General features: G+C 39.4%; 1 long non-coding RNA gene across 1 annotated transcript in view; it reads right to left on the bottom strand.

The window, feature by feature from the left end:
- Positions 1–25562, bottom strand: part of LOC134733092 (uncharacterized) — a 199553-nt gene extending 173991 nt beyond the window's left edge. Inside the window, exon 1 of the long non-coding RNA XR_010116655.1 lies at positions 25503–25562. This is a non-coding gene — a long non-coding RNA (uncharacterized lncRNA). The remainder of the gene's footprint in view (positions 1–25502) is intronic.
- Between the last annotated feature and the right edge of the window lie 845 nt (positions 25563–26407).

Genomic DNA, 26407 nt, shown 5'->3' with positions numbered 1-26407 from the left:
ATATCTGGAGCCTGGGCATGGAGTCAGAAAACTGAGCAATTAAAAAGTCAGGGGACAGCAGATTCTATAAGTAGAATAGGGGAGTAGGCATGAGATAGAGCCGCATCACTCCTGGACCTATGTGGTCTCCAAAGTACAGTGTGGATTGAGGACTATGGAACTAAAAGGCAAGAACAAGGGCAGACATCTATAGGCCATGCATTGTTAACTAGCCTATAACTGCAGTGTAACCACACAAATAGAACACATACAGAGAGTATGCACTCATCCATTTACTAATTTTTTAACCCATGTTTTTATTATAATCAATCATATGTTAAACATTTACCATGTACAGAGTGTGGTGCTAGTAGATGGGATAGAGACAAACACAAGAAGTGATCTTTGCCTTCCAGGAGCCACAGCCTAATCAGGCTTGTCTAGATATGTGCACAGATAGCTAGCGTGTGAAACAGTGTGTGACAATTAGATGTCACTCCCAAAATTGAAACAGCAACGGCTACAAAATTTCTAAGGAGGCAGACATTATTCTTGGGTGATCAGAAGAGACTTCCTCGAAGTTGGGGGATAAAGTGGGTGAGTCACGGTGATGAAGGGAGCCACATGGGTTTGGAAAGCAGACTGAGCTCTGCCACTTGTAGTTATGTGGCTTTGGCATGTATTTAGCTTGTCTGAATCTCATTTTCCTCCTTGGTAAATGAATAATTCTATTTCAAATTTCCAAGGTTAGTGTCAAGATGAAATAAGATCACTTAGGTGTGGCTGAGAATAGGCCAGGAGAGGGAAAGGCACTACCCAGTGCCCCCGATTCAGCTGAGGGAACACAGCAGGATCCCCACACCACAAGAGGCCTAGGCCATGGCTCTGGACTCAAACAGCCTCAAAGTGGTTCCCAGACTGGCTCAGGAGAGCAAAATGACCTCGAGTGACACACAGAGACCTTGTGAATGGGAGTAAGGAACAACCCAGCAGCTAGTTGGGCAGGAGATAAACAATCCTTCCCATTTCACTTCTAAGTTCTGATCGGATTTACATAATGCTGAGGACCAGATGCCAAAGCCTCCTCGTCCTCCAACAGCTTCATGCTTGGCACCAGCAATATCCCCAAAGAACTTAGATATTCCTCCAAGGAAAATGGGGGCAGAAACCCTGAATTAGCTGAAAACAAGTTACTGGCACCAGGCAGGGGCTCAAAAATAGGAACCAAGCTATTCTAGAATATGTGGAAGGTAATATTGCTTGGACACTGTAGTTTATGAATTATAATTCATACTAACTAATCCAACATATATTTGTTCTCTTTTTATTTCCCCTTTCCCCACCATTTCCAAGAATGGATTATTCTGAATAAAATTCATGAAAGCAGAGAACTATCCAGTACAGATAGCCTTTCACAGGTCTGCCTTTATGGCTGTGAAAATAATTCAAATAACACATTTCTCCTAATGGCAGGAAAGACATTTTACTGCCACATAGAAAGGACATTACATTTTTTAAGAAATCATTTCTGTATACCTCCATCTATGGCTTCTCATACCACAGAAGTTGATACAATTGTGAGTCATCTGTGACCAATTTTTGGAAGCTGTGAAAATGGAACCAAGTGTCCACTTATCCACAAGTGGAGTATGTGTACTCCAGGGAGGTGGGAATGTCTCTTTCACTGGTGACATTTAAGAAAACGACAGGGATAGCTATCACTCAGTGTGGGTTGGCTGCACAGCCGCCCGAAGGCAGCATCACTGTTGCTGACAGCAGGGATGGGAGGGCTCCCAGAGCTCCAGGAAGTAGGTCAGGGTTGACAGCAGCAGCTGGTTTGCTCTGCCTTCCCCACACCCATCTTCACCCTGACCCTCTTCTGGGCTCCCTGCCCTCACTCCTGTTTCCCCTCGGACTGCAACATCAGCTCCTCTTCCTCCCTTTGACTTCCTCCATTCCTCTCTCAAGTTGACAGGAACACAAATCTCAAATCCCTCTCCAAAAAGAAAAACTAAGAAAACTTTCCAGGCTGACAGGTGGTAGAAACATTAAAAGCCTTACTCTTGATTTTCCCAAATTTAATTTTGTTAACCCCAGATGCAGAGACTGTGTTAGACTGTGGGCAATTTGGAGTCTGCATTAGTTTCCTGAGCTTAATTTAATGAAGACAGATAAATGCCATTGTAATTCTGAAAATGTCTTCACTCCTTATTTATCTGGTATCATCAAAAATGAACTGTTATATATCAGTTAGTTTTATGGATGATTGATCTTTACCCTCCAAACTTAAAAATTTCGTTTTCATCTAAAATGTATTCTACATTTCCTTCACTTAATGAACACACCCTATTTAGAATTATCACCACATTCCTTGGTCATCCAGGGCCACTGCATCAAATTTCAGCAGCTGAATGGTGCCGAACTAAATTTGTGCACTCAAGAAGGATAGGCTGGAGGTCCCCACACTAAATGTATGCAGACCCCTGTGCTGATCTAATTAGTGAGGTGTCTGCCTGTCACAGCTCATGCAAGAGAGTTGCATGGACAGAACTACTGCTGGGCCAAGTCAATATCAGGGTTTCTCCCTGAGAGTAAGAAACTATGAACCATCGGGGACAGGAGAGCGAGCAGTAGGAGAGTAAAGTCTGGGACAAAACCAGACTAAGGAGCAAAATCAGGAAGGTAAATGCAGGAAGATCCGAAGGACAGATATAGAACCAGGTAAAGGATGGAGGAGGTGAGAGTAACAAAAGCCAAGTGCTCATGAGTCTGGAGATCCGTTTATCTGCAGTCTGCTGCATTGCCTAGACTTTATTATTTATTTATTTTTGAGACAGAGTCTCACTCTGTCACCCAGGCTGGAGTGCAGTGGCGCAATCTCAGCTCACTGCCACCTCCGCCTCCTGGGTTCAAGCCATTCTCCTGCCTCAGCTTCCAGAGTAGCTGGGATTACAGGTGTGCAGCACCACACCTGGCTAACTTTTGTATTTTTTTTTTTTTTTTTTTTTTTTTTTTAGTAGAGATGGGGTGAAACCATGTTGGTCAGGCTGGTCCCAAACTCCTAACCTCAGGTAATCCCACCACCTCGGCCTCCCAATGTGCTGGGATTACAGGCGTGAGCCACCGCGCCCGGTCGTGCATTGCCTAGACTTTATTGGCCCTTCTTGCATAGTCACTTCTGCTCTGGAAGCTTCTTAAAGGGTCCTTATGACTTTGGACACTGGCATTGACATTGTCTTTATCTTCATTATCTTCATCGCAGATTGTTGGTTCTCCAAGTTGAGTCCTCTAGCATCAGAACTCACTGCTTCCAACCTGATGTCAACTGTGCTGGGGAATGAACGAAGGGTGCCAGGAAAACACACACACCCACACTGGCAAACAACAACACAGGCATCCCAGCTTGTGAATCAGTTGTCCTACTTTCACCTGCACTTTGAATTCAGCATTTCAGATGCTGGCTGGGCTCCAGTGTCCTCCCTTACACCATGGTGCGTGTCCTTTGAGAAATTTGTTTTCCCCTCACCACACCAAAGAATATTTCACTTGTTTATCAAGTCACAGCTGTGTTCCAGGTGGTGTTTCTGGAGGGTAAAAACAAAACAAAATTCATTCTCCACCCTAGAGCTAGAGTGGTGTTTTTTCGGTTTTTTAATGCAAATCTGATTTGCATTAAAGGGAGCATAAGAGCTCCCTTCCAGCAGCATGCCATTGTCCTTAGAATCACGTTCAAAATGCTTCATTAGTCTCCGCTCACCAGCCAGGCTCAGCTAGCTAACTGTAGGTACCCAGTTCAGGCTCTCAAACCAGCCCTGCCCTCTCTCAGCCCTGCCCAGGGCCTTGACACCCACAATTGCCTCCGCCTGATGAGGCAGCTACTCCCATGCCAAAAAAAACAAAAATTAAAAAAAAAGCCTTCAGGTCTCAGCTTAAATGTCAGTTTCTCCAAGAAACCTTTACTGACCCTCAAAAAGACCAAATCTCTTAATTTATCCTCCCAACCCCAAACCCCTCACTCCTGTGATCACTTATTCAATGCTAGACTCTAATCTCCACAAGGATAGTGATGGGGCAGATGAAGGTTTCGTGGTGCCTGCAGCTTCTACAGTGTAGGAAGGAGTCTGGTTCTTCAAGCACAATACAAAAATACCTTACTTTGTATATTTTACCAAAAAATATACGATCATGTGGATGCATCTTAAGGCATCTCCCAGAACCTTGGAAGGGGCTGTGCTAGCGAGGGCACCTGAAGCTCAGGTTTCTTCTGTTTCATGAGGAATGCACCTCTGGGTGGAAACTATTTGAATTATTCACTGCTGTGCCCCAAGCACCTGACACATAATTTATTTAAGTGACTATTATTGAGTAATTTTCTAATCACTGAATAAAGCAAAGTAGAAATTGTAAAATCTACATTTCTTGAATATTAAAGCAAAGTAAAAATTGTAAAATCTACATTTGTTGAATATTAAACCAGAATAGATTTACCAATAGAACCACAGTCATATGTCACTTAACTATGGGAATACATTCTGAGAAATTTGTCCTTAGGTGATTTCATTGCTGTGCAAACATCATGGAATGTACTACTAACACAAATCTAGATGGTACAGCCTATGTCTAGACTATATGGCATAGCCTATTGCTCCTAGGCTACAAACCTGTACAGCATGTTACTATACCGAACACTGTAGACAACTGTAACACAACAATCGGTATTTGTGTATCCCGACATATCTACATGTAGAAAAGGTACAGTAAAAATACTGTCTAAAGGATATAAAAATGGTAAACCTGTATAGGGCACTTATCATGAATGGAGCTGGTAAGACTTGAAGTTGCTCTGGGTGAATCAGCAAATGAGTGGTGAGTGAATATGATGGCCTAGGATATCACTGTACACTACTGTAGACTTTATAGACACTGCACATTTAGACTACGCTATATTTATTTTTTTAATTTCTGTCTTCAATAGTAAATTAGCTTAAGCTTACTGTAAATTTTTACTTTAAAAACATCATATATTTTTAACTTTCTCACTTAGCTTAAAACACAAAGACATTGTACAGCTGTACAAAAATATTTTCTTTCTATATATTTTTATTCTATAAGCTCTTTTCTATTAATTTTTTTAACTTTTTAAACTTTTTTGTTAAAAACTAAGACATAAACACACACATTAGCTTAGATCCACACAGGGTTAGGATTATTAACACATTACTAGGTAATAGGAGTCTTTCAATTACATTATAATCTATGGGACCACCGCGGTGTATGCATCATTGACCAAAACATTGTTATGTGGCATGACTGTATGTTATGCCACTAAGAATGGAGGAAGCATAAGAGCTCCCTGAGGGTTAGGAAGACCTGGTATGAAAAGAAAATACTTGATCCTTTATCCCCAGTGAGAGAAGCTTCCTGAATAGGATAGTAAGTATGCTATGCCTGCCCTGCTTTCAAGCTGATTCTCATCTTTTGTCCTGACTCCAGGTGAAAAAAATCTGATATTCTGTAATGATGAGTTATTCCTCAGGGATTCATGATGAACCTACGTTACTTGTAAAGTTGAGAATATATTTTTCTATGTTCATGTCTCTGGGAGAGGGCCCTGACATTCATCAAATTCTCAAATAATATGAGACCCCCAAAACATTAAAAATTACTGCAGATTAGTCCAGAAAGGCAACACAGAGTCAATGGAGATGTCCTAACAACTCATAGCAGGCTCATAGCTCAGCTCTACTTCTTAATTAATAAGGGTCTTCACAATTTACTTATCCTCTTGTGAGTATTACTCAAATGTGTAATGGGGCTACTACTGCTCACTTCCATGTCTCAGTCCATTTTGTGCTGCTACAGCAAAATCTACACGCTGGGTAATTTATATTGAACAGAAACATATTTCTCATACTTCTAGGGGCTGGGAAGACCAAGATAGAGAGACCAGACTCTGGTGAAGGTCTTCCTACTGTGTCATCCTGTGGCATAAGGGCAAACAAAGCAACGGAGAGAGAGCAAGATGAGGCTAAATTTGGCCTTTTATAATGAATTCACTCCTGTGATAACAGCGTTAATCCATTTATGAGGGATCCGCCCCACAATGCAAACACCTCCCATGAGGTCCCACCTTCCAACATCATGGCACAGGGGATCAAGTTTCCAACACAAAATCTTTGGGGAACACATTCAAACCATAGGACAAGGTGGCTGTAAAAGTACATATATATACTTATAATATGTGTTTGTGTGTGTGTGTGTGTGTGTGTGTGTGTATACACACACATATTGTCTTGGCCAGTTTCTATCTCATAGTGTACACTCAATAGATGTCTGTTCTCTTCTAAACAAATAGTTCTTCATTGCCCTAGTATAATTTCTGTACTAGAGGATAAATGATTTAAGAATAATGCATTCATTTACCCATCCATCATTTTAAGATAATTTATTTCAAATCTGCTATGTGCCAGATAGTGAGCTGTGCACTGGGAAGGGGATGGAGTAGATCACTAAAATGATTTGAAGAAATGAAAACAAATCACATAAACTGGAAAAAAATAAGAAGTAGTTTTGAAAATCTCCCACCTCAGTGATTATGTATTCTCTCTTGGAGGTGAGCCTGTTGGCTGTCTACATTATTTCAAAAATATCTGAATAAAAATGGAAAAATACTGTCAGTCATGTGGCTTTTTATGCAAAGGACACCCATCATCCAAATGTCTCTGACTATTCATGTGTTCAGTGTTATCTAGATAACCATTTTGGGGGATTTAAATTTTCATTTTTTTTTTTTTTTTAAGACAGAGTTTCAAGCTTGTTGCCCAGGCTAGAGTGCAATGGCACGATCTCGGCTCACCACAACCTCCGCCTCCCAGGTTCAAGTGATTCTCCTGCCTCAGCCTCCCGAGCAGCTGGAATTACAGGCATGTGCCACCACACCCAGCTAATTTTGTATTTTTAGTAGAGACGGGGTTTCTCTATGTTGGTTGGGCTGGTCTCAAACTCTTGACCTCAGGCGATCCACCTGCCTTGGCCTCCCAAAGTGCTGGGGTTACAGGCGTGAGCCACCACGCCCGGCCTAAAATTTTCATTCTTAATGGAACATCATCATTGTGGGCACACATAGGTCTGATAGTTTCATGTTACAAACCAACAAATATCCTGTCTTTGACACAAGCTAAGTTCAACTGGTTCTTGCAAAACAAAACAACAACAAAAAAGTAATGAGAAATTATAAAAATAAATGAGTATTAAAACCAACATAAAAGTAGTCTATCTCTCTCACTCTCTCTCTCTCTCTCTGTCTCACACACACACACACACACACAAACACACACAAACACACACACACCCACACGCACTAACCATCCTGCTGCATCTTCTGCTTCCCCTGACTCCCCACAGCCAATCCCTCCATCATCCCCAGATCAGTGAGCCTTCCCCAAGTACACAAGTGCTGACCAGTGTCCCTCCTACACATCCACACACACTAAGGTTTGCAGATAAAATACAGGATGCCCAGTTAAATTTGAATTTCAGATAAACAACAAGTAAATTTTTAATATATCTAGATATTGCATGGGACACGTTCATACTAAAATCATTCTTTGTCTATTCGAAATTTAAATTTAACTGAACATCCTGTATTTTTATTTGCTAAATCTGGTGGCCTCATCTCCATCCCTTCCTGGAAGTATGAGCTGTGACCAAATTGTCACCACTTTCACTCCTCTGGGCCCCAGTACCATTTCCACCCGTGCACATCCCAGTTCCCAGGATGATGCATCTTCTCTGGCACCGACTCCAAATCCCTGCCCTACCAAGCCCTGCCTTTGGAACAGCACCCACTGGCATTCCCACTACTGTGTTCTACATGGCTGTTGCTACTCCTAGATTTTCCTTGTCAGGCAGCCAGAGCCCTTGGTCACCGGTCTGGTCTCCTCTCCACTGGTGACCTCTATGTCACTGAAACACTCTCTACCTGCCCCTCCCTGTGGTGGCCGTGATTCACTACAAATAAATTTCTATACCTCCCTGATAAATCCCCAACAAGACAGCCCACTTATATTCACATTAGCCAAGATAAGGATTGGTTGCATTCATAAGCCAAAATGAACACCAGAAGGCCAAACAATGCAGTCAAGAACTTATTCTTACTTATTTCCTAAGAAGACACATAACTAAATGGAAAAATATCTAATAAGCTAATCAATGAATTAATAGTTGCACAAAACATAATTTATCTCAGTGCCTGCAATTCAACCACATAAGCATTCATACTATCAAAGCTTTTTTATTTCCTCCAAATTTATCAAGGTCTTATTTAATTGCTATAAACACCTAAAGACATGAGCAAACTAACACATAAAATTGCAGATTTTAGCTGATACATATTCATGAATGTATGTTGTTGTGATCAGGCAAATAATGACCCAAGACATTGATAAATTCGGTAGAAGAAAAAGAAAAACACAGCACACTGTTAGAATTCTCTGCAGATCACAGAATGGAAACTTTGATTAGACCAGCTCTAAGAGACCATTCATAATAATTATTGTATTTCCATAATTCTTCCAGGAGAGAGATCAGCAAATGTTTAATCAGTAAGCTTCATAAAAATACTATCCCCAAAACACTGGAAAGCTAGATCAGTGCTAAAGAATGCTGGCTTCTTGGAAGGCTAATCCAGGCCCTGTTTCTCAGAATCCATCTCACATTTCTTACTGGCATTCTTGCTTCTGTATCTACTGCCACTCAGAAAGGACTGAGAGTTTTCCAAGCATTTGTGGGAATCTCAAGTTACAGCTATTTTGCGGTCTTCAAAATGAATGTATTTTATTTAGATGGAAATATACATCATGGGTTGGCTCACCCAGAGTGGCTGCAGTGTAGTTATTTTTTAATCCCTGGCCTGCTAACCCTTCTTGTTAGAGCCCATCCATACATAGCTCCTATTCATTAAATTCTTTTGCTCTCACCCAAGCAGGCAGTACCCCTGTGAGCTGGAAACTACATTTAGTCTGAACATGCTGGACTAGTCCCGATAAAGTATTTGAGTAAATGCCTAAGGCAGACAGCGAAACTGAGAGGCAAAGGCATGGACTGTGACAGGCCGTGCAAACAGCTTTGGAGAAAAGGGCATCATTATGCAGCACACACAGAGGAACACTTATTCATTTCAGCTGAGCCCAAAGCAAACCTCAGAATCCTTCTCAACACAATAGTTTAGTCAGTCATTTCTCGTCAAACTGTGCACAAAGCACTTCAAAGGTATTGGCCTCCCCTGTTCAGACTGAGGTCAAAAAGAAGTTGAGCCCCAGAATAGAAAAATAACAACCCCACAAAACAAATATGTTTTAAGTATTTACTATGTTTTAGAAACTATTGCTTATATACTTTAACTCATTTGTTCTTCACAATAAACCTATGACCTAGGAGGTGAATACATCTGTGCAACTAATACTGTCCCAGTTTGTAACTACTTGCTCAAAGTCACATAGAACGAGGTTGAATGTCAGTATTGAGATATAGGCCTATTTCCTCAACATCATGTACTCTTAGCCATTGTGCTGACAACGGGACTACCATTAAATGGGGAGAAATAGACAGCTGATTATATTTATGATTTCAAGGGATAATTTACAAAAAATCCTCTCTGCTCACATCTTCACGCTGTCCTCCTGACACAGGTTTGTTTGCTTTAACCAGAAGAAAACAACTGGTTGAATAGAGAGAGCATGAAATGAGTCTCACGCTCAGCCACTGCATAGTGCTCTGGCTTTGGGTAAATAGCTTAGCCTCTCTGGGGAAGACTGTTATAAGGATATTTGCCCCACAAGATTGTGTGAGTATTAAATGAAATATGTAAAGAAACACATTTTGAAAATGGAATGAGGTGTACAAGCATTAATTACTACTATTAAAATCCAGAATTAAATAAAAGCATAAGAATTCTCCCTAAAGTATTTGCATTTAGAGAATGGTATTTATACTGAGATTCTGAATGGAGTTGGGAGGACAGTGGGAGATGGACACCTAGGGGTCAGTGGGACGTGGTGTGAATGAGTCTGACAAGGCTGGAGATGGAGAGAGGAGGTGCGGGCTCCTACTTTCCATTTGTAACCAGAAATAGTGATGTGGCTAGAAGCATCATCCCCAGATACACAGGCTAGATTTGTGCACTGTCTTTGTCAGAAAATTCCCAGGCTATCAGACACTTTCTAATTAGCTCTTGTAAAATACAGATGGGATAATTAGAGAGTAGTTATTATCTGAGGAGATGAAGACGCAAGCAAAGGATCCTTTAGGAAGTGCTAGGAGTCCGGGAGGGAGCCGGGGCTGAGAACAGGTGTACATACTCCAGTCCTTGGGGCTTGGTCAGTGTAGGCCAAGGGAAGGAAACTGTGAGTTTCCCATGTCTACATGACTCATTGCCCACTAACCTCAAAGGCAGCCTATGGACTCTTATCTCCCTTTTAAGATAAAGTCAGTCCAATTCTTTTTGTAGGTCAGTCAACCCTCTGGGGTGACAGGAGTTGGCCGCTGCAGTCCAGTGGCATTCCATCTCTCTCTGTAGGCACTTCTCACATTCCATGGGGTGCTTTGGTTATTTGGGCACTAACCTAGTACAAGACGTGATCATGCAACCCCTCCGAGGGCTTTTTATATTTGTCTGAATCACTCACAGAGGCTCGTCTGGTAGATGCTTCATAAGGTGACTTCAGCTGAACCAGATAGGATTGAATTGAACTGAACTGAACTGAATTTGAATCAGTTGAAATGGTTGCCTTTTCTAATCCTGAATCAGGTAAGATCAGAGGAATTCTGTTTTGCTCTGGCCATTGTCTCATACCAGCCTTCACTTCACGTGCCTGATCAGTGAATGGAACACTTAGTCTGTCCAGTTTCTAGGTGCCATCTTTGATGCCACGTTTTCTTTTCCATCTTTACCTCCCATCCACCCATTGCTAAATCCTGTTCATTTTTATCCCATGCTCACCTTGAGAAACAATTTGCTTCTCTCCATCTTTGCCACCACTGCCCTTGGCCAACCCATCACCATCTGTCACTTGATCACTAATGTAGCCTATTCAGTAACCTCCCTACATCTATTCTTGCCCCAACCCCTACTGCAGTCTCTACTCTAAAGCTAAAGTGATTTTATTTTTTTAAATAGAAAAAGAAAACAAATCACAACATCAGTATTTTCATATTGCTCCCCTGGTAAAACCCCTAAGAGTTGCAGCACCATCGTGATAAAGATAAAAGTCCTTGAAGTTGCTTATGAGCACAGCCCAGATCCTCTGTCCTGAACTGCTCACGCTGCTTTCATCACTGGATCACCATTCTCTAGGTTTCACTCAGCAATTCTGGCCTTCGGGCCATTCCCCAAATGCTCTGTGCTTCCTCATATTGCGCACGTTGTACTCTCAGCCTGAAATCTCTCCATCTGAACCCCCACCTTTCTCTACTTAATTGACCTCACTAAAGATGGTTTTTGTTCATGCGATATCAGGTCTTACAGCTATCCTCTCTCCTAGAATACTCTTTTCTTTCTTCGTCATGCATGTGACAATTTGTAGGATATACATGTGTGTTTATTTTTACTGTCATTTTTTTCCCATGAAGCAATAAACCCTCTGAAAACAGGGACCATGTCTGCTTTTTCAGTGTTCTGCTTGCAGGGATCTAACATGGGCCTGACATAGGATGCAGAACAATAGCCATTTGTTATTGAATGATAAGGGAATGGAATCCACTAGCTCTTCAAACTACAGAATGGTGGCCCAGAAAGCAGGGGCATGATGGGTAGATAAAACCCACCCAGCTCTCTCTCCACCTCCCCTCCCATATGTAGCTGACTCATATTGCCTCAGAAATTTTGGGTTTACAATGTGCAGTGACATTTCAAAGGTGAGTGACAACGCTACAGGCCACAGAGGTACTCAGAATGGCTACTGACAAGTTTTTATGATTGTGTGGAGCATTTCAGAATAGTTCATGTTTTATAGGGCAATGTTGAGAACAATTCGTGTCATCCAGTCATTAGAATCCAGATTCTAAGGGTATGTCAGAGGCCAGTCTTTACCCATTGCATCTCCTGGTTTCCACAGGAGGCCAAAAAGGAGGTTACCTAGTTCTGTTTAAATGCCTCCTCTGATAAAGAAGGAGCTCATGACATCTGTGCCACTGTGGAACAGCTGCACTTGTTAGAAAGTTCTGACTTATGTTGCATTGATGTCTGCCTTACTGTAACCACACACACCTGCTATGGTCTGAATGTTTGTGAACCTCTGAAATTTATACCTTGAAATCCTAACTCTGAAGGTACTGATATGAGGTCGTAAGGCTTTGGGAAGGTAATCAGGTTATGAGGGCAGAGCTCTAATGAATGGGCTTAGTGCCCTTAGAAAAGAGACCCCAGGGAGCTGCCTTGTCCCTTCCACCATGTAAGGACACACCTAGAAGGCATCATCTATTAAACAAAAAGCAGGCCCTTACCAAATGCCAAATCTGCTGGTGCCTTGATCTTGGACTTCCCAGTCCCTAGAAATATGAGAAATAAATTTCTGTTGTTTATAAGCCACTCAGTTCATGGTATTTTGTTATAGCAGCCCAAACAGACTACAACACACATACCCACGTGTTCTCGAACCCACATACCAAATATCCCAAAATGCTCTTCCACATGACAACCCTTCAGTTATTTGAAGACCACTGACAAGCCACATCTGAAGTCTTCTTATCTATATTTTATGCTTTTTCCAGCCTTGATTTTTTATTTATAGACCACATCTTGCTATTTTATTGCATTCTTATAAGCTACCTTAAATCCTGTGTGGAGTAAGGCCGTATATAAATAAATTGTTGTTTCTTTTTTTTAGACAACAACTCAAGCTCACCACTCGACATTCTTCTCACTAAGCTTACGCGATTACCTCAGTTGTATTCTCCGATCATGCTGATACTAGAATAGCACTACCTCTGAACTCGCTCTTCATCTGGGACAGTTATTGCCAAGTCTGCAGCAGGGTATCTGGGTACAGTATCTTAGGATGACTGCGTAGAGTTTGAGAAAATGAGAGCAGGCGCATCACTATATTTAACAGTTGTCATTTTGCAAAATAGTTATGAGTGACCTTCTCAGGCTCAGAAAACCCCTAAAAATACCCACCCCTGAGACTTGAGTTGATAGCCTAGCCTCCACATGGACTAGAACATTAAGGCCACAGATATAAAGCTCCCTCACACCCCTCCACAAAATCCACTTTCCCTCTTCCCTCCTTCGCAGCTCTCTATCTGAACTTGCCTTTGAAAGCCATTTTCTTCACTCTGTCTTAACCTGTTCATTTCCATTTTTGTGAGACCTGTTCCAAAATGTATCCCTATTACATGAGTATTTTTTTTTCTTACAGCCAGCACCTTCCCTCTGCATACAAAAGGCTCAGGTCATCCCTATCCTAAAAATTGCTAATAATGAAATATTTAACATTCCACCATGCCCAGAGCTGACATCCTAACTCTGTTCAAGCCTGAATACACTCCTGGGAAGAAGCACTGCTACTTCTGTTACATAAGAGTGGATTCACGTTTTGAAGGGCCCAAAGCTGATACAGTTGGGGGTGGGGGAGAGGAGAGGTTCTTTAAGGTAAAGAATTTAAATACATAAATTTAAAAAATAGATGCAAATGAATATTTATTTAGAATAAGGAAAAGATGCAATAAAGTATCATTTTTTAAAAAATGAACAAATACCACAAACATCACAAAATCTACAAAATAATGTAATATTTTATTAACTGCCTGGCCTCTGACATCTTCCTCTGTTTTTTAGCTGCGTTCTCTTAGGTTGCTTCTTTATTTAGCAAGGATTCAAGCTTTTATCCAGTGTATTTAATTAAAATATTTATATATTTATAGTTTTTAAAAGTCTTAACTTCCTATTTCATTATTGATAATAAATAAGGTTGTAGAAGTTTTTTTCAATTTGCAAAATCTCTCATCCAGTTTCATATCTGAGCTGAAATATTGCAAAATATTTCAAATTTTCTTGTGCTGTGACTAATCTAAATCTTCTTTGAACTGACAACACCCATTAACCAGTTTGTCATTGATTGCTCATGATGGTGGTATATTATGCATCTTAGGTTATCTTATCTAATAGGTGAGAATTCACATTCTGATTGGGTCTTGACAAGAACCAGATAGTCTACCTGTAATTTTACACATCTCATGATTGGGAGAACTTTCCACATACTAGCTCTGGCTCTGTTCATTTCAAACCTTTTCTCCTCCACTACCTACATTTCTCCAAATGCCCGATGTCAAACGACATGTCCACATTGTTGTCAGTGCTGGGTGAGTTGGCCCTGTGGGTGGAGGAAGAATTCCTGTGACTATTAGCAATAATTTAACTATATGTTAACTACCATATGCAAACCTCACAGCAGAGACTCTTAAGCCTTAACTCTAGTTCTCTAAGCTGATGCTTGAATCCCAAGCAGGCATTCCACTTTTCATTTAGGACAGCCTGAGGAAAAAGAGTGTTCTTACCCCTCAGAGCAATTAAATATCTTACATATGTAAGTTTCACAGATCACATGACTACGGGAAGGCATTGCTAGGACAAGTCCTAGGGCCTGGGAAAGATCTGGGAAGTTAAAGGGCCTGAATGAAGCCTCATTTGCTTAATGATAAATCTGCCTTGGCTGTTAAAATATCCTCAAGAAAAATCTCCTGCTTTCTTTACCCAGATACTCCTTCCTCTGTCACCTAACTTCTTGAAATTTCATTTCTCCAGTTTCTTGTAACTCAGCAGGGTCCAATTAACCACCTAACAGTATGATACCTTTTTCCCAGTCTTTATTCTTCTCAAGCTCTTGGCCTTTTTTGCTGAACCAAGCCGGGTTTTTCTGCCTCTGAACTAGCACCTTCCTGACTCATTCACCAACTATCTCTCTCAACCTCTATCCTCTCACTCTTCCATCTCCCACACTCTCACACCTCCCCTTTGTCCTCCCTAAATGTTGATGCTTTCCCAAGTTCTGTCCCGACTCCTTCCTTCCTTCTATGGAGTGTCCTTCCTTGGAAACCTCATTCACTAACAGAATTTCATTGTCACCTCAATTTATATGCATGCTCCAGTCTCCTCCACTTTCCAGCCAAATTTCATTGCCTGCCAACATCTCCCTGACACTTTAATGTCTTTTCCCAAAATCAGCTCTCGCTTTGTGTTTATACTTTGTCTATTCATGATAAGAGATAGTTGTTGACTCTTCTTTCTCCCTTGACCACCACACTGGTCTTTCCCCTTTCCTATGGCACTGCCTTCTTCTAGTCATAGCATCCCAATTGTACCAGAGAATATCCTATAATCTACAGCTTTCTTTACCCTTTCACCCAAATGCTTTTTTCTTCTCAGAATTGCCACATGCTTTTTCTCTTATAGCATTTACTAAATTTTGGCATTATATTTATGTAGCAATAACTAACACTTATCAAGTACTTACAATGTGCTAACCATTTTGCATTATCTCATTTGAATCTCACAACCACCCTGTTTCTTTACTGGCTACAATACGATGATTATTATTTCTAGTTTAAATGAAGTACCTGAGCCTCATAAAAATTAGTAAATTGTTGAAGGTCACATGGTAAGTGGCAAAGCCAGAATTTAGAAGTAGCTGTCTGACTACAAATAACCATGAGCTTATTCACCGATAACTAATAATAACAATAGCTATAAATTATTATGTGCATGCCATGTGCTCTGTACACCTCATAATTACCCTATGAATTTATACTATTATCATTCCCTTTATGCCATCCTCCTAAGGTCTTCTTGCTGGTGGTGTCAGAATACAACGGGAACATGCACCATTTGGCTCCAGATGCATATGTCACCAGACTGCCACCCTCTGCTCTGCTGACTTCATGTCATCTTATCGTCTCGCACTTTCTACTATCCAGTGGTCTCCTCAAAGGCAGGGCCACTTCTTATTTTTTTTCATACTAAAAATAATTTCAAAATTATTGTTATTATTATTATTATTTGAGACAGAGTCACACTCTGTTGCCCAGGCTGGAGTGCAGTGGTGCAGTCTCAGCTCACTACAGTCTCTGCCTCCTGGGTTCAAGAGATTCTCCTGCCTCAGCCTCCCAGGTAACTGGGATTACAGGCACATCCTACCACGCCGGGCTAATTTTTTGTGTTTTTAGTAGAGATGGGGTTTCACCATGTTGGCCAAGCTGATCTCGAACTCCTGGCCTCAAGTGATCTGCCCACCTCAGCCTCCCAAAGTGCTGAAATTACCGGCATGAGCCACCAGGCTCAACCTCAAAATTATTTTAAAAATTACAAATACTAAAATCTTTTTTTCTGAACCATTTCAGAGTATGTTACCAACATGCTGCCCTATAATTCCTCAACAATTTAGTGTGAATTTCCTCCAGACAAGGACATTCTTCTACATAGCTACAATATGACCATCAAAACAAGGAAATTAACACTGATACATCATTACCACCTACTCTCAGCCCCCATTTAATTATTGCCAATTTTTCCCAGTAACATCCTTTAGAGCACAAGGATCCAATGCAGATTTAAACATTTCGTTGTTAGTGTCTTCTGTCTCCTTTGGTCCGAAATAATTCCTCAGTCTTTCCTTATCATCGATGACCTTGACACTTTTGAATGTAGAAGGCCAGTTATTTGTAGACTGTCTCTCGATTTGAGTTTGTCTGATGTTTTGTCATAATTAGATTCAGGTTATATGTCTTTGGCAGGAATCTCTCAGAATGATGCTCAGTTCTTCCATGTCTTCCATTCCAATCAAATGGTCACAACTGCTTTTTGTCTCTTTTCTGGTAAGTTAACTGTGATAATTAGATTAAGATGTTATCTGCCTGGTTTCTCCAAAGTTTCTCCTTTTTTTTCTTTAACACATAAATATTTCACAAAATGTACCTCTTTTAGACTATGTAAATATCTTATCATCAAACTTCTACCCACTTAGTTTTAACACCCATAGATGTTTCTTGGTTTAATTATTATGGCTGCTAAATGGTGATTTTCTGCTGCAATTATTCCTTCTACATTTATTAGTCCAGCATTCACTTCTCCCGATTTATTTATCCAATAATTTATTTACAGTAGTATGAACTCATGAACTCCGTTTTGTTGAATAGATTATAATTCTTTGCTAACATTATCTACTTAGAAGCTCAACTTATTCCAGATTTGTGTGAGCCCCTTCAAAGAGGCTTCTGTGTTCCCATCACCTTTTGAGTACTTCCTTACATCCTGGGACACAAAGATTTTCCAGGCTTCTCTTGCACTTTCCCTAACCCAGTCCTGGCATTATCCATTTCTCCAAACAACCATAGTTGCATTTAGTAGAGAATGGTGTTTAGGAATCAAGGTCTGGCCTCTAAGTGTGCTCATCGTGATTACAATGTCACTGCTCTAGGGCTTTTTGAGCAGTCAGAGCTAGGAAGTGTGTGTGTGTGTGTGTGTGTGTATGTATACACACATATATTTAGATCTATATTTATATTTATATATGCACACGTTAATTAGACCTATATTTAGATACACACACATATTTAGATCTGTAATTATTTCTCTATGCCTATCTATCTCTCTATTCCTCTTCAAAACAATGACTTTTTACCAGTATCCCAATTCTGATCTAATATCACTTGGTTCTTTCATTTTTCTCCTGTTCCAAATGTATAACGCTCTCCTTAAGTAGTGTGAAATCTGGCTCCCATTATCTTATTTACTTATTGGGTCAATATCCCAATACATATATCTAATCTCCTGTCACTGCCACAGTTTCACATCCCACATGGATGTCCTTCCCACCCTACTCAGGCTCAGATTTCTCATGCCAGCCTTTCCCCACCATCAACTCCCCAACCTCACCTTCCAATACAGAAGCCAGTCTTTTCTCAGCCCTACCTAATAGCCTCTGGACTAAAATACTAAGGAAGCTTACTAATTCTATAATGGACTAGGATGTCCTTTGTCTACTGGGCACTCAGTTTTTTAATACAATAAAACAAACGCTTGTCTGTATGTTTTTTAAAGATAAAAAAATAGTCTTTATTAAGAAAACAACACAGTGTATACTTTCTCATTATAAAAAGATAATGCCTAAATAAGAGCGAAAATGAAATAAATAGTAATTTCCCATTAAGAAGCCTAAATTTAACTTTGAAAATGATAAAAGGTCATCATTTTTCCTCTATATCTGGCCTGCCCCAGTATTCATGAGAGTTTCTGACCTTCATTTTTTTCCAATCTGCTAGCAAGAAAAAACGTTTTAAATTATTTTTCAAAAATGTCCTTGTCACTTCATGAATTGAAACTGATTGCTCTTAGTTTCTCTCTAACCAGGCCGTCTAAAGTCTATTGCTGTGGCACATGATTGTGAACTGCCCTCTCCAAACAGAGACTCCACCGTCTCATGAGGATCCCTCTCTTCCAGTCCATCCATTAAGAGCTCCTCCCTCTGAGAACATGGTCCTTCCATTATATATCCTGATTCAGGATGGTTTCCTTTTCTAATGTTTCAAAACTGTTAACACATTATAAAAGAGCTTATAAAGGCCTTTTCATGAATATTATATTTCAGTTATTGATTTGTTTTCCAATTAAGGTGCACACAGATGTGATGTGGTTATAAAATAAATAAATGTGTGGCTTATGAAAATACGTTTTATTCTTTTCATAGTTCACTGTAAATATATGAGAAATAAATACATTTTAAAGAAAATTTGTTCTTTGGGGTTTCCAGAGAAATTAAAGAGTATGGCCACCAGCAAACAAAAGTACAACTTTCCTATTTCTTAGGCTTCAGTTAAAACTTCTAAGGACATCTGTGAAGGCCTGCAGTGGAAATTTCAGTTGCCTACTGGATAACTTCTAATGACACTTTAGGCCCCCAAATCCCCAGTATTCTGGTAAGACGAGAGTCCAGTTTCTAGTGCGATCATCCATAGATTGTCTGATGATAATAACTCATGTATAATATTCCATGTATTCTTTATAAGAGCCTTTCGAGGTACACAAGACAAGAGCTATAAAGTGACTGCACAAACTCACACACATGCTAGGTAGCAGAACTAAAATGCAATCTCAGGTCTTCATTCACACCACACACGACACTATCTCTCAAGACTAGATTATATTTTTAATAGGTTTCTGATTCCTCAATCACATCTTCTTATGTGGTGCATCCAAACTCCCTTCTACCTAACGAGGTAGATAAATCAAACCAATCAAATCTAAACTCATGGGAAAAATGCCTTCTGAAAAGATGTTTTCTTTAAGATAACTGGCTTTTAAAAGAAAAATTTCCCTTCAAATTACAGAGCAAAGTATCTAAAGAAATTCCCAATCAGATTATGTAACTGACAAAGTAGAGTGAATTCTTCTTCTTCTGGACTATCATTTTTATATGAAGACAGGACAGTAAATTCCATGCCTAAACTATTTTTCAAAGATGATATGCTATAGCCATGAGAATATAGGATGAAAGAAATGAATCAGTTACTTGATGGTCATCACAAAGCCTCAAGATCAACATTTCAGTTTCTGATGCATCTGCTGCTTTCACCTACTGAAAATGCAAAGAATTCTACTACTATAAGAAATATTTACTATTTTTATAATTATAAAGTTAATATATGTTTATCATTCTTAAAATGCAGAAAGATATAAAGAAGAAAATTAGAATCGCATACACTTTCACCACCAAGAAATAATGACTGGTTTTGCTTAAAAATTTCCTTTCCTGCATTTGGATGTCTGGTTTTGTTTTTACAAAACTGGGAATGTATAGTACAGTTTTGTTTTCCATTTTCTTTTTTCATTTATATAAATAGCATTTTCCCATGACACTAAACTCTGTAATGGGGCATTAGTGGATGAATAATAGCCTATGGAATGTACCCTAATTTATTTAACCATAATTTATTTAACTCTGCTGTTAGAAATGTTGACATTTTTATTTTCACTATTAAAAACAGCAATACAATAAACACTTTTGCATGTAAATCTTTCTCAGAAACTTTGAATATATTCCTAGAAGTAAAATTATTACATCAAAAGGCATGAACTCTTTTAAGAATGAGTTCGTAACATTGTTACATGCATTTCCAGGAAAATCATACCCATTTACCCTTCAAGGAGCAGATTATCCAAAAACCCTTGGTAGCACTTAATATTTTAACATTGTTTCATCAATTTGCTGGTTTAAAAATAAAATTGTATTGTTGTTTTAATTTTCATGTACTTTACTATTAATAAAGCTGAAGGATTTTTGAACATGTAAGTTTCATATATATGAATATATTCACCTGTGTGCTTTATGTTTGTGTGTGTTTCCTTCTGTCTTATGCCTATTTTTCTACTGATACATTCACATTATTATTATTTTTAAATATATTTTCAAATATTAATAAAGATACTATTTTATATACTAAACAGAGCCCTTGACATATTACTAATAATGTTACTAACATTGCTTACCAGTTTGTCATGTGCTTTTAATTTTTATACCATCAAATCTTTAAGGTTCCACTAAGTATTCAGAGCTCATAGTGTTTAAAACATGTCATTACACATTTGGGTAAATAGAATAATTTGTCTATCAATCAGTTCATTTGTGGCTGCACAATAGCCATTAAACCAAGCTGCTTTGAGAGCCCAGCACCCCCTATTCAGCAGTCTCCACTGGCAGTTTTGGAGAGTAGTGAATATACAAAAATACACTTCCAAAACTCAGCCTTCCATAACCATTTTCAGTGGAGCTTTGAACTGACCCAGGGCCCTTTGGGAACTATGTTTCTCTTCAGACATAACATTATTTCCTGGTTATAGAACTAACTCTTATCAAAAGCACCTCAAGACTCTTCTAGGGGACATCAAATACCCATTGCCAAATAACATTTTGATGAGTTAAGTGTAAATGAATGTGAAACATATGGACTATATTTCCTCTAAATAAACAAGAATATAAAATGGAAAGGTGCTTGGCCAAGTAGATTTGGGACTGTGTGGAAAGAAAAATGAGTTTAATTCAAGCTGAAAATATAATCCGCGTATCAACTGTATATATGATCTCAAAATAAGCTGGGTCTGTGCTGGCCACAAGTATCAATAATCCCTGAGAGAAAATAGGAATTCCAAGGGTATTTCTCTTCTAGAGAAACAGTCCTAGAAATTTCTATATATAACCTATAGTCCTAGAAAAAGGACTATATTCTAAGTCCCTTTGTGGCAATATTTTTTAAAAGAGGGAAGAATACATAAAGTATATCACTTTTCCTTTCATTTCAGTTCTGCCACTGTGAAATATTAAGATTCACATCAAGCCAGATGAGTCCTCCATACCACTCCACGCTGAGCCAGCCCAAATAAGTGTAGGAGAGACTGACACCTGTGGCACAGAATTACCTTCGAGGAATCAAGCTGCTCTTAGCCAAAACTGCCATCTGTCCACAGTGAAATCTGTCAATTCTGGCTATTTATGAAATCTCTAGTTGAGCCTATAAATGACTTTATCTTACCTTGCCTATTCTCTTATCCAAAGTTTTACAGAGCTGTACACTCATTTTTCTAAAAGGAGACAAGTGTAGAATAGCCACTAGCAATATTAATGAAATGTAGTGTCTTGTGATGCAAAGCGAAAGGAGGTTGGGCTTTGGAATTAAGCAATCTTAGAGTCAAATCTTGCTGCCATTTGCTGTGTGATCATTGGATATGTCATTAACATCTCTGCTTCAATTTGTTTATTCGGTGAAATAAGGACAGTGATGTCTCTCCTGCCACATTCACTGACGGTGAGAAAGAGTTATGAAGAAAATGAACATGATTTCTTGGGATTTTCCAAGTCACAAAGTGCTGTAAACGGGACTGCTGAGGGGAATGGGGTCTGGGTTGCAGATTAAAGTTGTTGTGGGAATGTTTAGCTTTCATTTTATTTTTCAGGAGTAATCTACATTCCTTTAACATCATACCATCCATATTTGCATAAAACTAGGATACTCAAATGATATGTTGCCTGATTTTTAAACTTACCATTGTTGTGTGGAATTACATAGAAATAAACAGAAAACCACAGATGGAGAAAATTCCAGTTTAACAAGGAGGTCCTCTGCCAGTTCCAAAAATGTTAACAAGTATTTCCTAAACAGGATTGGTCTCAGGCTCTCTCTTTCAGCCAGCATACTGTGCAAGAGATTACTAGGAAAAGCAAACCAGCTTTCATCTCCAATAGACTATGTTTTTGCCAACCCCCACTTCTTAAAACTCAAATACCATATGTCATTTCTGTCATCATTATTATCTTAAGAGTGTCCACAAGGTCACTGATAACATAAAATGAATAGACCCCAAATGTCTCTTTCAAAATCAAGGCAGAAAGGGTAAGGGAGCAACTTAAGACAGGAATCTTTATCCCAAGACTTTCTCTAGAAAGAGAAATATCACCTATCACTGAAGTGTGAAGACCTCCATAAAACGTTGGAGCATTTGAAAATATTATTATGTCTTCAGTCTATGGCTAATTTGTCTTTGAATTTTAATATATTTTTAATATCTTTACGCCTCAATGCTTAAAGGATTATTTCATCAGCTTTACCAGGCTTCAGAGCAAATGAAACTCAAATCATTATCAGTTTTCAACGTATTCCTTTCTCATAGCTTAACAATTGACCATTACACATAAAACCAGAGAATACATATTTTCTAAAACAATGTCAAATCCAAGTATCGTGTTTCCTTTTTTCCAACAAGTTTATTTCTCCATTTGTAAGTATATATGGTATACTCTACTTTGCAAGTTAAGAGTACAAGCTGGAGTCAGAGACAGAGAATGGAATGATCTCCTGGACTTGCTATGGATCATTTGTGTGACCTTGGGGAAGTGAGCTACCTTTTCTGAGCCTCAGTCTCCATATTTATAAATTGGGCTGAGTAGCATTACCTTTGGCTTAGAAAATGTAGTCATAATAATTATTCCCTACCGAAAAATAGGTGAGCTATGCTCCACATAGGCAGAGGTGTAAAAGTCCACAACATATTGAATACTTATGCAAAAATCTTATTATTCTCCTTGAATTTTTCCTTAAACACACAAAATTCTCAAAATCCTTGGGTTTAGTCCTTCTTTTTTCTGCGTCCTACATTTAAGCCATTTCATTGCCTTTTAGCATCACACCTAGAAGATCACAGAGTAAACATGGGTACCTCAAATGAGAGGTCCCTTCAAAATATACATTTCCTTTGTGACTCAGAGATTTCCACATGCATGATCTTAGAGCAGTTACATCCCCTGTTCAGTTATCTTTTTTTTTTTTAAGCTAGGTATGTTTAATTAAATGATGGCTGATATCTTCTCTGGGTCTGTCTTCAAGGATTTAATTTAATAATTATAGCATTATATAATAAATTAAGCTGAAGTGGATGCCTAAAATGAGAAAATGAGATTTTAAAGCTAGCTGCATAATTTAATTATTCTTACCATCTTGGACCATTGCAACATATAATCTGTCTTGTTTTTATTAAGCAAGCTTCACTATGTTTCTCATAAAAATGAAGTTTGTGATGAACACTGCCCAAAGAATGCAGGTTGCATTTCACTAATAAGCTTGGTCTTGACTGTGGGCTTTTTGGAGATGACTAAGTATTACAAGTGTAATCCACATGTTAAAGTACATGAGATGGTTGAATAGCAAAATTTCCCTGAAACCAGAGAGAAAAATTTTTAGCTCAAGATTAAGGGCTGATGTGGGTTGGGAGAGGAGGTGAAAGTGTAAAGAATAATTGAGATATTGAGGACAGAAAAGAACTCGAGGAAAGGGTTTCTAAGCAAAGGAATAGTTCTTCCAGGAACCCGTAGACTTGGATTTTTTTTTTTCCTTATCTCCTTAAAAAGACAGGAAGGTTTCTAAAATCCTTGCAACCTTAGTTGCAGCAAGCATTTTGTAAGAGGCTTTTCTGCAGAAAAAAAAAAATCAGTAGAGATCACTCTCAGTGGAAGAGAACTATAGCTGCAACATTATACAGATCTATGAAATGACAAATAAAACAGTTAAAGCTACAGAGAGACAGTTGATGGAGTCCTGGAGTTGAGGCAGAAATGCTTTGCATTTTCAAGACTGAGAGGAAATGAATGCAGAGCAGAAGCATGAGAACTCTGTGCAATCAAGACCTGTGTTCTGAATTAAGGATGCGCCCTGAGTTGGGCATTAGAAGCAGATCAGAGGGTGCCAAAGAACGAATATGATGAAAGAAGGAATGAACAGAAACAGATCAGCTATGGTCGCCTTTCTAAAAAAGCCAAATGGAATCTGTGAAATGCAAAGATTTTGAGCACAAGCAACCCTTCTCCAAGGCACCTCCACTCATTATCTATGTGGCCTTGGTCAAGTTAAACTCTCAAAGCCTGTTCCTCATCTGAGCATAGGAGATAATATCTAACCTTTATACTTACAATATGTTTGGGTGAGCACACTGTGGACACCAGAAAGTGTGAACTGATGGTTAGCAATGTCAATTCTTCCCAATTCAAACATACTCTCCTACGTCAGTTCTGTGGGTGTGGTGAGCTGCCACCCACCCATCCTCCTTCTTATTAATAAAAAAAAAAGCTTCAATTTCTCTGAAGACAATTACTAAATCACCTGTCAGAACGTGGGTATCCTCAGGAAAAAAAAATACTAGGCGTTTTCACAAAACGCAAATTGCTGTGTTATTTCTCCTCCCCATCCCCAAAGATTCAATTAACAAGAGGGAAAAGGTGGTTTTGTTTTTAACAAGTTCTTCACGCTGAATTGCTTAGAGACGTACATTAAGCCTTCTTTTAGTAATAGGAAAAAATTATCTCGTCATGACTCGACTCTCTTTCCTACCTCCAGCAGAGGATTGCAATCAATCAGCCGGACAGCAAGATTGATTTTCTAATTAAGCCAGCATTTGTATCGGCTTGCAGAGCCACAGAAGGCTTCCCTACTGTACCTTCCCAGCACATTCCTATTTGTATTCATTTACCCTCACATTTCTAGCACTTTCAAAGGTGGGGAAAAAGGGTTAGATAGTCTCTTCCTCCATGCAAATATCCAATAAGATCTCTAGCTGCTGCGGGGAAGAATTACATCATTATTGACCAAAAGAGAGAAAACGTTGACAGGAGTCCATTTGGACTCGATTTGGCTCCCACATGGATGAAATTTGCCACCATGACCCTGCCTCCCCACCCGCTCCCCAACCCCCAGGGCCCACCCGTGGTCGCAGCTGGGCCAGCCAACACAGATGGCTGGGGGAGGCAGGCTTTTAGCATTTCTAAAAGCTCCACTTTAAGCATTGCTTGCCAAAAAGGTATAGCAGGCTTTTGTGCAGGCCTCTGTGATGAGATGTGCTCATGATTTAATTTACTTAGGGGAAGAATATGAAACCCTGAACAGCTCAGCCGGATTCAGCGTCCTCAGGGACTCTGCTGGAGGAGAAAACTTACTTTAGCAATTCTGGATCCAATGTGCTGGTGCCTTGTTGCTCATGACCTTCCTTCAGTGGGAGACACTGGGGAATAAAACTGAAATCAGTATAAGAAAAGCTTGCATCTTTTTTAGTTCATTCCTGGTACATTCATTACCTAATATTTTTTAATTAAAAGCTCAGTCTTTCATCAATTCAAAATGCTAATTTTGATTTAGAGAGCACTCTGACCTGAACTGGAATGAAATTGACTTATGTTCAATCTTAAAAAAGAAAAACAAAAACAAAAAGCAGAAAAAAAAAAAAAGAAAGGAAAAATAAAGAGGGTGATTCAGGCAAACAAAGTAACTTTGAGTTGGAGGGGGTAGATGTGTGTGATGAGTTTATTTAAGAAGCCATTTGTTTCAAAGACCTTAAAAAAATAGTCTTTCAAGTAGCACCATTTGTATCCATATAGCCTTTGGTCTTCAGTGACATCATTCCAGTCATTCATGTTCCCCTGGGCTGCATAAACACGACATGCTCCAAACTGAACTCATGGTCTTTTCGTGAAACTGCATCCTTCTCATTCTGATTTCCCTATTTCTTTTTTTTTTTTTTTTTTTTTTTTTTTGAGACAGAGCCTCGCTTTGTTGCCCAGACTGGAGTGCAATGGCACAATCTCGACTCACTGCAAGCTCCGCTTCCTGGGTTCACACCATTCTCTTGCCTCAGCCTCCCAAGTAGCTGTGACTACAGGTGCCCGCCAGCACGCCTGGCTAATTTCTTTTTGTATTTTTAGTAGAGACGGGGTTTCACCGTGTTAGCCAGGATGGTCTCGATCTCCTGACCTCGTGATCCGCCCGCCTCGGCCTCCCAAAGTGCTGGATTACAGGCGTGAGCCAACGAGCCTGGCCTGATTTCCCTATTTCTTTATATGGCCCC

This window comes from Symphalangus syndactylus, chromosome 17 (genome assembly GCF_028878055.3).
Source record: "Symphalangus syndactylus isolate Jambi chromosome 17, NHGRI_mSymSyn1-v2.1_pri, whole genome shotgun sequence".
Classification (NCBI taxonomy): Eukaryota; Metazoa; Chordata; class Mammalia; order Primates; family Hylobatidae; genus Symphalangus; species Symphalangus syndactylus.
This window is presented reverse-complemented; position numbering and strand designations above follow the sequence as displayed.